The sequence below is a fragment of the Saimiri boliviensis genome, chromosome 12 (assembly GCF_048565385.1).
Source record: "Saimiri boliviensis isolate mSaiBol1 chromosome 12, mSaiBol1.pri, whole genome shotgun sequence".
NCBI lineage: Eukaryota > Metazoa > Chordata > Mammalia > Primates > Cebidae > Saimiri > Saimiri boliviensis.
The window spans coordinates 17793524-17806004 of NC_133460.1; the positions used below are offsets into that span (position 1 = coordinate 17793524).

The 12481-nt window shown below is 43.4% G+C and overlaps 1 protein-coding gene across 8 annotated transcripts in view; it reads left to right on the forward strand.

Annotated features, from left to right (window-relative positions):
- CDR2 (cerebellar degeneration related protein 2) overlaps window positions 1-12481 on the forward strand; it is a 110830-nt gene that overhangs the window by 23717 nt on the left and 74632 nt on the right. For 4 of the 8 annotated variants that reach the window (XM_074381935.1, XM_074381931.1, XM_074381939.1 and 1 more), the window contains one exon: window positions 1210-1340. The exons of 3 other annotated variants lie outside the window; for them this stretch is intronic. The gene's annotated coding sequence lies outside the window, so the exon portion shown is untranslated. Of the gene's footprint in view, window positions 1-1209; window positions 1341-6495; window positions 6632-12481 lie in introns of all 8 variants that reach the window. One more of the 8 variants, XM_074381932.1, reaches the window with a different exon arrangement.

Here is a 12481-nt window from a genome sequence, read left to right on the forward strand (position 1 = left end):
ATCCTCTTGCCTCGCCTCCCAAGTAGCTGGGACTATAGGCACATGCCACCATGTCTGACTAATTTGTTGTTGCTGTTGTTCTTGTCTTTTTTCTTTCTCTTTTTTTTGTTGTTGTTTTTAGTAGAGATAGGATCTCACTATGTTGCCCTAGCTGGTCTCTAACTCTTGAACTCATACTATCGTCCCACCTCAGCCTCCCAAAGTACTGGGATTACAGACATGAGACACCAGGCCTAGTGTTTTCTGTTAATTTCTAAAAGAGAAGTATTGACGTCTTTACCTGTAATTGTGAATTTGTCTATTTCTCCATTCTCTTCTATCAGTTTTTGCTTCATGCATTTTGAAGCTCTGTTGTTATGCACATACACATTTAGGATTGTTTTAGCTTGTTGATTAATTGACCCATTTATCATAATGTGATCTTCCTTTTTATCGTTGATAACATTCCTTCTTCTGAAGTCCACTTTGTCTGCAATGAATACAGTCACTGCAACTTTGCTTAGTGTGTTTGCCTGTTACTTTTTTTTCTGAGATGGAGTCTTACTCCACATCTATATGTGTGTGTGTGTGTGTGTGTGTGTGTGTGTGTGTGTGTCTGTGTGTGTATGTATAAAATTAATTATATTAAATATAAAAGTGATAAACACTGAAAACTCATTAGTTCCTGATTATTTTACCACATTTTACTATTATTTATGGGTTGTTTTTTTTTTTTGAGACAGAGTCTAACTCTATTTGAAGTGCAGTGGCGTGATCTCAGCCCATTGCAACCTCCACCTCCTGGGTTCAAGTGACTCTCCTGCCTCAGCCTCCTGAGTAGCTGGGATTACAGGCACCCGCCACAATGCCTGGCTAATGTTTATGTTTTTTTAGTAAAGATGAGGTTTCACCATGTTGGTGAGGCTGATACCGAACTCCTGACCTCAAGTGATCTACACACCTTGGCCTCCCAAAGTGCTGGGATTACAGGCAGGCGTGAGCCACCATACCCGTCCTATTTATGTTCTTAAAGGTTATTAATATCTGTTGTATTTATATGGTAGAAATATACATATATAGGTATATAGGCTGAAGTGCAGTGGTGTGATCACAGCTCACTACAACTTTGAACTCCTGCCTCAAGCAATCCTCCTGCCTCAGCCTCCAAAGTAGCAGGGACTACAGGTGCATGCTACCACACTCTGATAAATTTTATGTATTTATTTGCAGAGATCTCACTATGCTGTCCAGGCTGGTCTTGAACTCCTGACCTCAAGCAGTCTTCCTGCCTTGGCCTCCCAAAATGTTGGGATTACAAGCATGAGCCACCATGCCCAGCTTGATGGAAATATTTTATAATGGTATATGACTGCTTATCAATTTCCAAATTTGTGTTCAGTGATACCACATTGCTATCTTGAAACTGGCTATGGTAGAAGTATTTATACAATGGAAATCAGTATAAATTATTGCTTTGGTTTATTAATTGTCTGAAAAGTGGATCAGCAAACCTTTTCTATAAAGAGCCAGATAATATTTTAGGCTTTGTGAGCCACATACAGTCTCTGCTTCTTTGGTGGTTAGATCTCAGGTTGTAAAAAAAACAGGCCGTAAGTTGGATTTGACCCACAAACTATAGTTTGCCTACCCCTGGTCTAGACTTTAGAAAGCAGTAAAAAAGATGCTTATAAAGATTGAACTCAAAACTGTCATTTCTTTAGCCATTACACTGCAAAATGCACAACAAATTAAGGAAATATTCTTGCCAGTATTCAAAACCTATCATTTAATTCAGCAAAGAAGTTGCTCACATCATTGGTGACCAAATGAAGTTCTGAAGTGGGTTATTCATTGTTTCACTTTTGTCTTACTCATTAGGATAAACAAAAATATAAAACAACATTTAGGTTGGAACTACACTCCTTGGTTAATGACATGAGTGACTTGAATAGTAATCAGTCATTTATTCACAGTCTGGATTTTGTGACTCTTGATTCATAAAATTTGTAGTAAAATTACATATGTATACAATGCATAATTTTTTTTAAAGAGTTTTAAGTATTTCCGGCACACCAATGTATACACGTGTCTCATCTGAGCTGATGATAACTCTTGGCTGAGAAAATCTGAACAGGCACGAACCACCGTGCCTGGCTAATTTTTTTTTTTTTTTTTTTTTTTTTTTTTTTTTTTGAGACAGAGTCTCACTCTTGTCCCCCAGGCTGGAGTGCAGTGGCTCGATCGGCTCACTGTAACCTCCACTTCCTGAGTTCAAGCGATTCTCCTCCCTCAGACTCCCGGGTAGCTGGGATTATAGCTGAGTCAGTTAGATGAAGGTGGGTGACTGAACTCTGTGTGTGTGTGTGTGTGTGTGTGTGTGTGTGTGTGTGAGAGAGAGAGAGAGAGACAGAGAGAGACAGAGAGAGAAAGAGACAGACTGAGAAAGAGAGACAGAGAGACAGAAAGAGAGAGGCCAGGTACAGTGGCTTACCTTTAATCTCAACACTTTGGGCGGCTGAGGTGGGTGGGTAGATCATTTGAGGTCAGGAGTTGACTAGTCTGGCCAGCATGGTGAAGCCCCATCTCTATTAAAAATACAGAAGAGTTAGCCAGGTGTGGTCAATCGCACACATGTAGTCGCAGCTACTTGGGAGGCTAAGGTAGGAGAATTGCTTGAACCCAGGAAGCAGAGGTTGCAGTGAGCCTAGGTCACGCCACTGCACTCCAGCCTGGGCAATAGAGTGAGACCCTATCTCAAAAAAAAAAAAGAAAAGAAAAAAAAGAGAGAGAGAAATGAAGCAGAGATGTCAGAAACAGTGAGTCACTTCAGTTCCTGCCTTTCCCACTCCAGTCCTTGTATGGCTTAACCCTGATTTCCTATTCCTGCATGCCTACGAGTTTGCCTACTGTATACTTCAAAAAAAACCCTCTTTAAAATCATTGAAATTGAATTCCTTTCTCTTGACCTAAGACAATGTGCCATATAAATCTGGGTTATTCTCTCATTCTAGTCTTTGAATTTCCCAAATCTGATCTTTTGCACTTTTTTTTGTTTGAGGTGGAATCTCACTCGCCCAAGCTGGGATGCAGTGGCATGACCTCCACTCTCTGCAAACTCAATCTCCTGGGTTCAAGCAATCCTCCTACCTCAGCCTCCTGAGTAGCTGGGACTACAGGCATGAACCACCGAGCTTGGCTAATTTTTTTTTTTTTTTTTTTTGAGACAGAGTCTCGCTCTTGTCCCCCAGCCTGGAGTACAGTGGTGCAATCTCGGCTCACTGCAACCTCCACTTCCTGGGTTCAAGTGCGTCTCTTCCCTCAGCCTCCCAAGTAGCTGGGATTACAGGCACCCGCCACCACGCCCCACTAATTTTCTCTGTTTTTAATAGAGATGGGGTTTTGCTATGTTGACCAGGCTGGTTTTGAACTCCCAAGCTCAGGCAATCGCCTGCCTCAGCCTCCCAAAGTGCTGGAATTGCAAGTGCAAGCCACCATGCCCAGGCAATTTTTGCATTTTTTGTACAGCTGGAGTTTCACTGTGTTGCTCAGGCTGAGATCTTAAAATCCTGAGTTCAAGTGATCCTCCCACCTTGGCCTCCCAAAATGCTGGGATTACAGGCATGAGCCACGGAGCTCAGCCTACACTATTTAAAAAAATCAATTTCGGCCGGGCGCGGTGGCTCAAGCCTGTAATCCCGGCACTTTGGGAAGCCGAGGCGGGTGGATCACAAGGTCAAGAGATCGAGACCATCCTGGTCAACATGGTGAAACCCCGTCTCTACTAAAAATACTAAAAATTAGCTGGGCATGGTGGCGTGTGCCTGTAATCTCAGCTGCTCAGGAGGCTGAGGCAGGAGAATTGCCTGAACCCAGGAGGCGGAGGTTGCGGTGAGCCGAGATCACGCCATTGCACTCCAGCCTGGGTAACAAGAGCGAAACTCTGTCTCAAAAAAAAAAAAAAAAAAAAATCAATTTCTTTTTTCATGTGTTTGTTTTTTGAGATGGAGTCTCACTCTTGTCACCCAGACTGGAGTGCAATGGCATGATCTTGACTCACTGCAACCTCCACCTCCTGGGTTTGAGTGATTCCTCTGCCTCAGCCTCCCAAGTAGCTGGGATTACAGGCACCCACTACCACATCCAGCTAATTTTTGTATTGTTAATAGAGACGAGGGTTTCACTGTGTTGGCCAGGCAAGTCTTGAACTCCAGACCTGAGGTGATCCACCCACCTTGGCCTCCCAAATTACTGGGATTAAAGGTGTGAGCCACCACGCCTGGCCAATTTCTTTAATTGACAATAATTATATGTATTTATGGGGTACAATGTGATCTATATATATCTATATATAGATATAGATATATACACACACATTGTAGAAAGATTAAATCAAGCTAATTAACACGTTGATCACTTCTTTTTTCTGGTGAGAATGTTTAAAATCTATTCTTTTAGCAATTTTGAAATATGCAATACATTGTTATTAACTATGGTGACCATGCTGTGCAAAAGATCATGAAAAGTTTTTCCTACTAACTGAAATTTTGTACCCTTCGGCCAATAACTCCACTTTCCTTATCCTTCCTGCTTCCCGAGCCTCATAACTGCCCACTACTATGGTCTCTCTGCTTCTACCAGACTGACTTTTTAAGATTCCAGATATGGGCTGGGCATGGTGGCTCACGCCTGTAATCCTAGCACTTTGGGAGGCCATGGTGGGCAGATCACTTGAGGTCAGGAGTTTGAGACCAGCCTGGCCAACATGTGAAACCCCATCTCTACTAAAAATACAAAAATTTGTTGAGTGTGGTGGCATGTGCCTATAATCCCAGCTACTTGAGGAGACTAAGGTGGGAGAATTGCTTGAACCCGGGAGCATCACTGGGCAACAGAGCGAAACTCTGTTTCAAAAAAAAGTTTCCGGCCGGGCGTGGTGGCTCACGCCTGTAATCCTAGCACTTTGGGAGGCTGAGGTGGGTGGATCACGAGGTCAAGAGATCGAGACCACCCTGGTCAACATGGTGAAACCCCGTCTCTACTAAAAATACAAAAAATTAGCTGGGCATGGTGACGCGTGCCTATAATCCCAGCTACTCAGGAGGCTGAGGCAGGAGAATTGCCTGAACCCAGGAGGCGGAGGTTGCGGTGAGCCGAGATCGCGCCATTGCACTCCAGCCTGGGTAACAAGAGCGAAACTCTGTCTCAAAAAAAAAAAAAAAGCTTCCACATATGAGTGAGATCATGTGATATTTGTCTTTCTATGCCTGGCTTATTTCACTTAACATAATGTTCTCCAAGTTCATCCATATTGTGCTAAATGACAGAATTTTCTGGGTTTTTTTTCCTTTTTGGAGATGGAGTCTTGCTCTGTCACCAGGCTGGAGTGCAGTGGTTCGATCTCAGCTTACTGCAATCTCTGCCTCCCAGCTTCAAGCGAATCTCCTGTCTCAGCCTCCCACATAGCTGGGATTGCAGGTGCCTGTCACCACACCTGGCTAATTTTTGTATTTTTAGTAGAGACAACGTTTTACCATGTTGGCCAGGATGGTCTCAATCTCTTGACTTTGTGATCCATCTGCCTCGGCCTCCCAGACTGCTGGGATTACAGGCATGACCCACTACAGCCAACCAGAATTTTCTTTTTTAAAGCTGTATAGTATTTTATTGTGTCTGTGTACCACATTCTCTTTACCCATTTATCTACTAATGGGTCTGCTTAGGTAGCTTCCACATCTTGGCAATTATGAATAGTGCTGCAATAAACATGGGAATGCAGGTAGCTCTTCACATACTGACTTCGGATAATTTGGGTAAATACCCAGAATTGGAATTGCCAGATCATATGGTAATTCTATTTTTAGTTTCTTGAGGAACCTCTGTACAATTTTCCAAAACAGTGGCTGTACTAATTTACATTCCCACCAACAGTGTACCAGAGTTTCCATTTCAGTTCATCCTCACCACCCATTGTTATCTTTTATCTTTTTTTTCTTTTCCTGTTTTGTGACAGAGTCTCATTCTGTCACCCAGACTGGAATGCAGTGGCACAATCTCGGCTCACTGCAACCTCCACCTCTCAGGTTCAAGTGATTCTCCTGCCTTAGCCTCCTGAGTAGCTGGGATTACAGGCATGTGCCACCATGCCTGGCTAATTTAAAAAAAAAAAAAAATTTTGGTATAGACAGGGTTTCACCATGTTGGCCAAGCTGGTCTCAAACTTCTAACCTCAAGTGATCCACCCGCCTCAGCCTCCCAAAGTGCTGGGATTATAGGCATGAGCCACTGCCATGGCCTGTCTTTTTTTTTTTGAGACAGCCTGGTGGAAATTCTTTTTTTTTTTTTTTTTGAGACAGAGTTTCACTCTTGTTACCCAGGCTGGAGTGCAATGGCGCGATCTCGGCTCACCGCAACCTCCGCCTCCTGGGTTCAAGCAATTCTCCTGCCTCAGCCTCCCGAGTAGCTGGGACTACAGGCGTGTACCACCACACCCAGCTAATTTTTTTTTTGTATTTTTAGTAGAGATGGAGTTTCACCATGTTGACCAGAATGGTCTCGATCTCTTGACCTCGTGATCCACCCACCTCGGCCTCCCAAAGTGCTGGGATTACAGGCATGAGCCACTGCGCCCGGCTGGTGGAAATACTTTCTAATGGTATGTGATTGCTCATCGATTTCCAAATTTGTGTTCAGTGATATCACATTGATACCTTGAAAATAACCATGGCAGAAGTCTCACTCTGTGGCCCAAGCTGTAGTGCAGTGGCTTGATCATGGCTCACTGCAGCCTCAGACTCCGGGTTTGGGTGATCCTTCCACCTCAGACTCCTGAGTAATTGGGACTACAGGCCTGGGCCACCATGCCTGGCCAATGTTTTGTATTATTTATTTATTTTGTAGTGACTAGGTTTTGTCATGTTGCCCACACTGGTCTCAAACTCCTGGGTTCAAGCAGATTTGTCCATCTCAGCCTCCCGGTGCTGAGATTACAGGCCTGGGTGCCATAATCTCATAACCAACCTCTTTTGTTTTTTTAATAATAGCCTTTTGGTTGTTTTTGTTGTTGTTGTTGTTATTGTTTTTAGACGAAGTCTTGCTCTGTCACCAGGCTAGAGTGCAGTGGTACAATCTCAGCTCACTGCAACCTCCGCCTCCTGGGTTCAAGTGATTCTCCTGCCTCAGCCTCCCAAGTAGCTAGGATTACAGGAGCATGCCACCTTGCCCAGCTAATTTTTTGTATTTTAGTAGAGACGGGGTTTCACCATGTTGGCCAAGATGGTCTCAATCTCCTGACCTTGTGATTCCCCTGCCTCGGCCTCTCAAAGTGCTGGGATTACGAGTGTGAGCCACTGCACCCAGACAATAATAGTCATTCTGAAAGGTGTGAGTCGATATCTCATTGTGGCTTTATTTATTTATTATTGAGATGAAGTCTTGCTGTGTCACTCAAGCTGGGGTACAGTGGTGTCATCTCGGCTCACTGCAACCTCCACCTCCTAGGTTCAAGTGATCCTCCTGCCTCAGCCTCCTGAGTAGCTGGGATTACAGGCGCCTGCTAATTTTTGTATTTTTTAGTAGAGATGGGGTTTCACCACATTGGCTAGGCTGGTCTCAACCTCCTGACCTCAGTTGATCTACCTGCCTCGACCTCCCGAAGTGCTGGGACTACAGGGGTGAGCCACCGCGCCTGGTCTTCCTTGTGGTTTTAATTTGTATTTCCTTAATGATTAGAGATGTGGAACTTTTTTTTTTTTTTTTTGAGACGGAGTTTCGCTCTTGTTTCCCAGGCTGGAGTGCAATGGCGCGATCTCGGCTCACCGCAACCTCCGCCTCCTGGGTTCAGGCAATTCTCTTGCCTCAGCCTCCTGAGTAGCTGGGATTACAGGCACGCGCCACCATGCCCAGCTAATTTTTGTATTTTTTAGTAGAGACGGGGTTTCACTATGTTGACCAGGACGGTCTCGATCTCTTGACCTCGTGATCCACCTGCCTCAGCCTCCCAAAGTGCTGGGATTACAGGCTTGAGCCACCGCGCCCAGCCAGGAACATTTTTTTCATATATCTGTTGGCCATTCATCTGTCCTTTGTTGAGAAATAGTAAGTCTGTTCACATCCTTTGCCTATTTTTTGGTCAGGTTTTCTCGCTATTGTGTTGTTTGAGTTCCTTATATATTGTGGATATGAGCCCCTCATCAGTTGTATAGTTTGCAAATATTTTCTTTGACTCTGTGAGTTGTCTCTTCACTTTGTTAATTATTTCCTTTGCTGTTCAGCAACTTTTTAGTTTGATCTAATCCCTTTCGTCTATTTTTGCTTTAGCGGCTTATGCTTTTGGAGTCCTACCCAAGAAATCATTGATCAGACCAATGCCATGGAGTTTTCTCCTTTGTTTTAATCTAGTAGTTCTACAGTTTCAGGCCTTATGTTTAAGTTGTTACTTCATTTTGAATTGATTTTTATATACCGTGAGAGGTAAGAGTCCAGTTTCATTCTGGATGTGGATATCCAGTTTTCCCATCACCATTTATTGAAGAGACTGTCCTTTCCCTGTTGTGTATTTGTGGCATCTTTGTTGAAAATCAATTGACTGTAAATGCCTGCGTTTATTTCTGGGCTTTCTATCCTGTTCCACTGGTCGGTTTGTTGGTTTGTTGGTTTGTTTGTTTTTTGAGACAGAGTTTTCACTCTTTTTGCCCAGGCTAGAGTTTAATGGCATGATATTGGCTGGCTGCAACCTTCACCTCCTGGGTTCAAGTGATTATACTGCCTCAGCCTCCCCAGTAGCTGGAATTACAGGTTTGGACCACCACACCTGGCTAATTTTTTGTATTTTTACCAGAGACAGGGTTTCATCACGTTGGCCAGGCTGGTCTCAAACTCCTGACCTCAGGTGATCCACTTGCCTTGGTCTCCCAAAGTGCTGAGATTGCAGGCATGAGCCACCCACCTCGCCCAACCCAATGGTCTGTTTTTATGTCAACATCATGCTATCTTAATTACAATAGTTTATAATTTATGTTGAAATCTTGTTATATGGTGACCTCCACTATCAATCACAGATGAATCTACAGATAATGATGATGATGCAGTATTAATAATAAGAATAAAAAACTGTTGTCTCACTAATAAAATTGGTCAGAGAAGCAACATGAAGTTGCTTCTCTGAAAATAAAAGAAAATAAAAGTTGCTGAGCATGGTGGCTCAAGCCTATAATCCCAGCACTTTGGGATGCTGAGTAGGAGGATCTCTTGAGCCTGGGAGAATGAGGTTGCAGTGAGCTGTGATTGCAGCACTGCACTCCAGCCTGGGCAACAGCATGAGACCCTGTCTCTGAAAAATAAATAAATAAAATAAAAAATTTCTAAATAGAAAAATAATTTTTAAAAATTAGCTGGTCATGGTGGCACACACCTGTGATCCCAGCTACTCGGGAGGTTGAGGCATGAGAATAGCTTCAACCTGGGAGGCAGAGGTTGCAGTGAGCCGAGATTGTACCACTGCACTCTAGCCTGGGTGACAAAGCAAGACTCTTTCTCAAAAAAATAAAAAAAACAGGCTGGGCACAATGACTCATGCCTGTAATCCCAGCACTTTGGGAACCAATGCAGGTGGATCACCTGAGGTCAGGAGTTCAAAACCAACCTGGCCAACATGGTCAAACCCCGTCTCTATTAAAAATACAAAAATTAGCCAGGCATGGTGGCAGTCACCTGTAATCCCAGCTACTCAGGAGGCTGAGGCAGAAGAATCGCTTGAACCTGGGAGGTGGAGGTTGCAGGAAGTCCAGATCACACCATTGTACTCCAGCCTGGGCAACAAGAGTGAAACTCTGTCTCAAAAAAAATAAATAAATAAAATAAAAGGAAGTGGCATGCACAGCCCCTTGGGCTCTGGGAAACCCAAAGCAATCCACATACGATAATTCATTGATAAAGAGTTACAGCTGTGTCCAAGCTGCAGGCCCGCTTGGAAACAGCGAACGGTCAGGCCTTACACCTGATACTTAACTTTCTAATGAGAGAGTCAAAAAGCCCTAAAACTTGTTGGATTTCTTTTTTGTTTTATTTGCTTTGTTTTCTGAACACATTAGAGGTTAAAAGAAACAGTTTTGTTTTCTGGCACGATGTAAATTCTATAAGAACAAACACTTGAAGTTTTGTTTGAATCCCATAACAGCAGTGTTGGCCTTAAAGAGTCCCCACATAGTCTGTTTTATTTCTGATTGAAAATGGGCTCCACTCCAGAATCTGAATTATTGCAATGCTCAGGCAAATCAAACTAAACATAGAATCATAAAAATCTAAAAGTGCACTGGGAGGTGGGGGGGAGATAGAAAACATAGCTAGTTTCTCAAATGGCTTCTTATTAATTCAAATTTGTCAACAAAGCGTTGGAAAAGTTTTATCTATGAAACCATTTAAAAAGTAAGAGATTGTGGCCAGGCACTGTGGCTCATGCCTATAACCCCAGCACTTTGGGAGGCCAAGGTGGGTGGATCACTTGAGGTCAGGAGTTCAAGACCAGCCCGGTCAACATGGTGAAACCCCATCTTTACTAAAAATACAAAAATTAGCTGCATGTGTGGTGGCCACCTGTAATCCCAGCTACTCAAGAGGCTGAGGCAGGAGAATTGCTTGAACCTGGGAGGTGGAGGCTGCAGTGAGCTGAGACCCTGCCACTGCACTCCAGCCTGGGAGACAGAGCAAGACTCAGTCTCAAAAAAAGTGAGAGATTGTATCAAACAATTTTGATTCTTTCAAATTATGGATAGCTGAGTCATCCCTACCTTCCAGTTGCTCATACCAGAGTAAGCTGACATGTCAACCTGTGATCACAATGCCTGGTGAAAAGTGCAACAGCTACAACAGAGGGCCAGGGATGGGGACAAGGGCACAAAGGATAGGCACATACATGTGTGTACTCATAATACCTTAGTCTTGATATTACCATCCAACAGGTTTTTATTTTTTTAGAGGCTGAGTCTTTCTCTGTTGCCCAGGCTGGAGTGTAGTGGCACAATCATGGCTCACTACAGCCTTGAACTCCTGGACTCCAGTGATCCTCCTGCCTCAGCCTCCCAAATAGCTAGTACTTCAGGCACATGCCACCACACCCACCTAATTTGTTTTATTTTTTTGTAGTGACTGGGTCTCACTATGTTGCCCAGGCTGGTCTCAAACTCCTGGCCTCAAGCAATCCCCCCATCTTGGCCTCTTAAAGTGCTAGGGTGGCAGGGGTGAGTCACTGCATCTGGCCCGTCCAACAGATTTTAAACAAGTGGAAGGATTTGTGCACTCCTTTCTAGTACTAAGCTTGTTTTCATTCAACACATTTAGAGGTTACAAGAGGAAACCAGGGTTAACAATAATATTCAGAAATGGCATGGCCTGATTTTCTGCTGAGAACTTTCATGAAGCCCAAAGATTCCTATGGTTCTCAGTTAATTCTAGATCAGTCGTATTTTTCATTTAAATTATGCACAGGAAAGAGGGACTCGATTACTCAGAGACTGATTATCCAGTCTGCAGCTTCTTTTTGGTTACATGGGTTATCTAAAATAGAACCTTATTAATTCTGCCAATTGAGGAAAGATGTGGAAAAGTCAAACTATATGATAGAAAAAGAGGAGGTAGTTTGTTGCATTTTCATTTTAGAACCATTGGCTATTACCAGAACTTCTGTATATAACTCATTTATATAAAAAAATAGGTCTGGTGTGATTATTAATGTGCTAGGCACTGGACTAAATACTGGGTATTCAATGGTAGGTGAAACTGATAGAGTCTCTATCTTCATGTAGCCTGCCTCCTAGTACAGGAAATAGATCTTACTTAAATAATCATAAGTAAGTTTGATTTACACATAATTACATAAGATGACTGTAGAAAGTGCTATGATAGAAAATCAAAGTCTTAAATGAGAGCTCATTGTTAGAGGGTCTAGCTCATACTGGGCAAGAGGATGCCAGAGAATGCTCCCCAGAGGAAATATTTGAGCTGAGTTCTAAAGGACAAATAGGCATTAACTAGAAGGGTTCTGCCTAGAATCATGTGCAAAATCTCCAACCACCGCTACCTCCTCCTCTAAAAGCCATAGCTAGAGCCAGGTGCTGTTGCTCATGCCTAAAATCCCAACATTGTGGGAGGCCAATGCAGGCAGATTGCTTGAGCCTAGGACTTCGAGACCAGTATGATCAACATGGCAAAACCCCATCTCTACACAAAATACAAAAAATACCTGAGTGTAGTGGTGCTCACCTACAGTCCCATCTACTTGGGAGGCCAAGTTGGGAGGCTTGTTTGAACCTGGGAGGCAGAAGTTGTAGTGAGCTGAAATTGTGCCACTACACTCCAGCCTGGATAACAGAGCAAGACCAGTCTTTAAAAAAAAATAGAGAAGATAAAAGCCACAGCTGGGAATGTCCTTGGTGCTCTGAACTGGATGACATTTGTTAGACGTGGCCATCCCTCCCACCCAATGCTCCTCAAGATCACCCTTCACTTG